General features: G+C 38.4%; 1 pseudogene; it reads left to right on the top strand.

Annotated features, from left to right (window-relative positions):
• The first annotated feature begins 278 nt into the window (after positions 1–278).
• On the top strand, positions 279–2637 carry LOC100428919 (CCA tRNA nucleotidyltransferase 1, mitochondrial-like; annotated as a pseudogene).
• Positions 2638–5765: the final 3128 nt, after the last annotated feature.

Consider the following 5765-nt stretch of genomic DNA (forward strand, 5'->3'; position numbering starts at 1 on the left):
GGCGGAGGTGGCAGTGACCTGAGATCGCGCCACTGCACTTCAGCCTGGGCGGCAGATTGAGACCGTGTCAAAAAAAAAAAAAAAAAAAAAAGGCACATTGAAACCACAATGAGATGGTTCTATGCACTTACAAAAAAAGATTAAAATTTAAAATGACTGATGACACTAAATGTTGGGTAGGATGTGGAAGAACCAGAACTCTGGAACATTATTGAAGGGAATGAAACATGGGTGCGGCATCGGCGGGGTCCCTGTAAGGCTGCTGACGTTCTCTCCCGATGCTGAGACCCGTGTATCCTTGGCACAGGCCAGCGTTGAGCTGTAGTTGTAGTAGTCTGCCTTCCGAAGCAATGTCTATTTACAATGAAGTGGCAGTCTCCATAATTCCAGTCACTTTTCTCAGAAGGATTGAAGAGTTTGACAATTTACTTGTGAAAGAGAATCATGAATTAAGAATAGCAGAGGGGGCAGGTGTGGTGGCTCACCCTGTAATCCTGGCACTTCGGGAGGCTGACATGATGCACAAATTGCTTGAGCTGAGGAGTTCAAGACCAGTCTGGGCAACATGGCAAGACCCTGTCTCTACAAAAATTAACCAGGCACGGTGGCACGCACCTGTAGTCCCAGCTACTCAGGAGGCTGAGGCAAGAGAATCACTTGAGCCCAGGAGGTGGAGGTTGCAGTGAGCTGAGATAGCAACCCTGTACTCCAGTCTGGGTGACAGAGACCCTATCTCAAAGAAGAAGAAAAAAGAAAAAAGAAAAAAGCAGGAGGGCAGGAACAGTGAGGGGTTTATTCAATGGACTAAAGCCTGGAAATGTAGACTTTGCCAACACTGCCACTCCTACTCAGATGAAGACGATGTTTCAGGCAGCCAGGATTTGGATGATAAACAACAAAGGAGAAGAGCGCAGAACAATTACTGCCAGGCTTCACAAAGAAAATGTTAAGATTACTACACTAGAGATTGATGTTGCCACTGATGGATGATATGCTGAAGTCGAAGTCACAACTGACCGGCAGAAAGATGCTGAACACAAGGCTGTCCCTGTAAATTCTGTTTTAAGATTTTAATGATACCTTATTTGATGACTTTAATGGTCATGATTTAAAAAATAAGAAAGTTAGATTTGCTGGACGTGCCAAACAGAAATAAAAGAGGATTATCTTATACTTTTAAGATATTTCAGGTTTTATAAGAGTACTGGCTTTTTAAAAATACTTGTACGGATCATGACTGGCTGACAAATACTCTTACTAATTAAATCTTATAATTATTTACGTATATCCTTGAAAATAATAACAGGAACTGCAAATAACATTATTTGGAAAGGTTCAAACACCTTAGAGAATTCAGTGTCAAAATCATATTAATTGCCACAATCTGAACAGGATAAGTTAGAACAAAATCCAAATGTTTTCTTTTAACTAAACATGAAAATTGCAGCAATATTCAAGTTCAAATTTCCAAAATGCTCCAGGAGTTGCAGAAACTCTCACAGTGTTGATTGCTAAATTAAAATAAGAAACTCATGAGCTTCCACTTAGCACAGGTTGAACTTTCCTCTTAATATTCTTCCCAACTTAGCTAGACCTTCCTACACTTTTATGGGACAATTGTAGAGCAACCTGGTGACCACGGTCCTGAGACTTTGTAAACAATTGCAGAAAATGCAAAACGCTTGGCTGGAATATCAGGAATGACGATTTGGGTGGAACTGAAAAAAAATTTGTTGGTAACCATGTAAATCATTTGATTCCCCTTATCTGTGATCTTGATGTGGCTCCTTATGTAGGTTTACCTGCTAATTAAAGTTTAGAAGAGTTTAATAAGGTCAGTAAAAATGTTGAAAGTTTTTCACCAAAGTCAATGACTCTTTTTGCCTCATTATTGAAATGATAGGATGATGTTGCAAAAGTGGATTTGAGGTCGAAGACTGCACCAAAAGAGAAAAGCCTTGGATTTTTTATCGTTAAAAATATGAAAAATTTAGTTAAAGCAACGGATAGTTCAGAACCATTAAAACTCGATTAAGACTTCATTATAGGTTCTAGGGAACGTGATGCAACTACTTGTGATGCAACTACTCGTGTATGTGAGCTACTGAGGTACCAAGGAGAGCACTGTCTCTGAAAGGAAATGCAGCAGTGGTGAATCCCATTTCCTGCAAGTGTCACGACGTCAGGAAAGTGGGGATCTCTTCAGGGAAAGAAATTGGGGTTCTGTTACCACAGCTGGGAGAACAGTGGGAAAAAAACGGTTACCGGCCGGGCACGGTGGCTCATGCCTATAACCCTAGCACTTTGGGAGCCCGAGGTGGGTGGATCGCCTAAGCTCAGGAGTTCAAGACCAGCCTGGGCAACACGGTGAACCCCTATCCCTATTAATATCCCAAAAAAAAAAATTAGCCGGGGGTGGCGGCCTGTGCCTATAATCCCAGCTACTTGGGAGGCTGAGGCAGGAGAATTGCTAGAACCTGGGAGGCAGAGGTTGCAGTGAGCTGAGATTGCGCCACTGCACTCCAGCCTGAGTGACAGAGCAAGAATCCGTCTCTAAAAAAAAAAAAAAAAAAGAAAAAGAAAAGTGGTTACCAAATGGAAAAAGATTGCCTTCTAAATGGCATAAAGAAGACATAAAACTAGTGGCTACTAAAAGTCAGAACATCTTAAATAAGGTTTTTTTTTCCTTCTCCCTCTTAATGAGATTTTGGAAATGACAGTACAATAAAAGCCAGTTTAAAGGACCTCTTAAACATAAAGGTCTTATTTTATGAATTGTATTTCAGGAATTAAACTGAAGTTCACCTCCTCTTGATTTGATTTATATTACTGAAACAGTTTTGTTGAAATACTTCCAACTGAGAAAAGCATAATTGGCTTCTATTCTCTTAATCTATTTAGACTTTTTTTTAAATTTAGTTTTTGCATAAGGTGGCACTCAGATTGATCTGAAAAAGTGTTAACTGTCTTGAAGAAAAAATGTTTATTAATTGCAATTGAGATAACTGAATTACTTTGTACAATGACTGTCTATGATGTGTTTGTTCTTATCTGAATTCCAAAATAAATAAATGAGTGCCTCAAAAGAACTTGAAAAAAGGTACAACTATTTTAGAAAACTGTTCAGCAGGTTTTTTTTTTCATTAAAAGGAAAAAATACACTTGCCCTATGCCCCAGCAATTCCACTCTAAGTATTTACCCAAGAGAAATACAAAGATATGTCAACACAGTGAGTTATTAAAATAATATCTTTATTCCTAATAGTCAGAAATTAGAATACATTCAAATGAATATCAACAGAAAAATAGATAAATAATTGTGGAATGGTCATATATTGGAATATTAACTAATCAGCAGTTAAAAAAAGAATTGACTAATAGTGTACGCAAAAACATAAATAAATCTAAAAACATATTGAACAAACAGAGCCTTATCAAAAGAATGTATACTCTATGGTTTCATTCATATGAAGTTCTAGAATGGGTGGAACTAATTCGTGGTGGGAAAAAGAAAAACTAGACCATATGCATCAGGAGACAGGGTGGAGATTGACTGGAAGTGGAGATGAAGGAACTCTTAGGGATAATTGGAAAAAAAAAATTAGAGAGAGGGTTTCACTCTCTCACCCAGGCTGCAGTGTTGTGATCACAGCTCACTGTAGCCTCAAACTCTAGGGCTCAAGTGATCCTCCCACCTCAGTCTCTCAAGCAGCTGGGACCACAGATGCATTCCACTGCATCTGGCTAATTTTTAAATGTTTTGTCAAGACAGAGTCTTGCTATGCTGCCCAGGCTGATCTTGAACTTTTGGACTCAAGTGATCCTCTAGCCTCTGCCTTTGAAAGTGCTGAGGTTACAGGTGGTGAGCCACTGCACCAGGCCAAAATAGAAATATTCTGTGCCTTGTTTGAGGTGATGGTTACATGAATGAATATACTTGTCAAAATGTATCTCAGCCAGGTGTAATGGCACATACCTATAGCCCCAGCTACTCAGCAGGCTGAGGCAGGAGGATCTACTGAGCCCAAGAGATCGAGGCAATAGTTCTCTACAATTATTCCTAGGAAAAGCCATTGCACTCTGGCCTGGGCAACAAAGTGAGATCCTATTCCTAAATTTTAAAAAAGTTATCTAATCCTAAAATCTATGCATTTCACTGTATGTAAATTTTACCTCAATTATAAAAGTATCTGTGCTTGGGTCTAACATGATCTTCTTCTTGGCTACCTCTCTGATCTTATGTTCAGTCACTCTACCCGTAGCTCACAGTGCCCCAGGCACTATGACTTTATTGGTTGTTCCTCAAACCCACCAACCACTCTCACCCAGTCTTTGTACTTGTTGTTCTCTCTGCCTGAAACACTCTTCCTAAGATCTCTTCATGGCTTGCTTCCTTGCCTCCTTTGGGTTTCTGCTCACTTGTCTTCAGGTAAGAGACCCCGACCACTCCCTCTGAAATTCTATCTGTTATCTGACTTATCCCCAAATGCTAGATGTCTTGACCCTACTTTACTTTTCTTCTATAATAACTGATATTGTATTATGTGTTCATTTGATTATTTTCTTCTCAGATTAGAATGTAAGTTTAATAATGGCAGATTTTTGTTGTTGTTCTTAACTGTATCCTCAGTTCTTAAAATGGTGCCTGGCACAGAGCAGGCCTTGTTAAATGAATGAATGAAGACCTCTGTGGCTTACTTGAAATATTATCTTCTGGTCTGAACATAGCTGGGAGATTCCCTTCCACTGCTCTAAACTCTTGTTAGGTATAGTTGCATTTTGTCTCTCTCTAGAAGGGCCTCCACTGCCTGAAGAAACTGGGAGTAAAATATTTTCTTGTGATGAAACTATTTTTCCACCCCATGTTTCAGACTATGGTTATTCTGGTTTGCGGTTTCCTTCCAGGTAGGTATGGATCACACTTATGCAACCCACGGTCGTTTATTCTCACATTATCTGATTTCCAAACCAGCTTAACTCAGATCATTAAGTTGCTGATCCAATTCATTCTTTAAATTAAAATGACTGAAATGATCAGGCTGACCAGACTTTGGCATGGCCATTCCATTCTTAAATGTTTAGTTTAAGATAGAGAACAGTGACATACACAGATATTCATGCATAAAAATAATATATAAATATTTAAAATAGAAAAAGACACACTATTTTCACTGGTAATGAAGTTTTGGCCAGTGACTGTAAGTGATGGAGAGCTGTGGTTGACTTCCTGGGGATATAATCAGTCTTTGTTAGGAAAATGAATGGCTACATAAGTATAGTACTTGTATTAAGTATTCTATGCTCAAGATTGAACTAGATTAATTGTCCATAGAGTATTAATCTCAAGCACCTCAGGCTACTTCTTCACGTTTCACAGCTAGCACTGGAATAAAGGAAGTGAGGCATTGAATTAAACCTCTTCCTTGTATAGAAAGAGCTTTCTTAAAATAATAACTTTTTAAAAATTTTTGATTCATGTCTTATAGATGAGATATATAAAAGTTTTGACCTAAACATCTGAGTTAGTGGCTCCTTGAGGATAGAGAGATAATGGATCAAACATGGCATATTTTTAAATATGTCAGAAAAATATTTACATTTTGGCCATTTCATAGCATAGGTACATTCTTTGCACTGGTGGAATGAAGTAGTTATAAAAATAAATAACATTAGTGAATATTTGCTTCAAGTTAACCAACATTTTCTGAGCATGTGTTAAGCATTATGCAAGAAATTCTAAAAACAAAAAAACCAGGTGTTCTCGT

The sequence above is a fragment of the Macaca mulatta genome, chromosome 1 (genome assembly GCF_049350105.2).
Source record: "Macaca mulatta isolate MMU2019108-1 chromosome 1, T2T-MMU8v2.0, whole genome shotgun sequence".
NCBI classification, from domain to species: Eukaryota; Metazoa; Chordata; class Mammalia; order Primates; family Cercopithecidae; genus Macaca; species Macaca mulatta.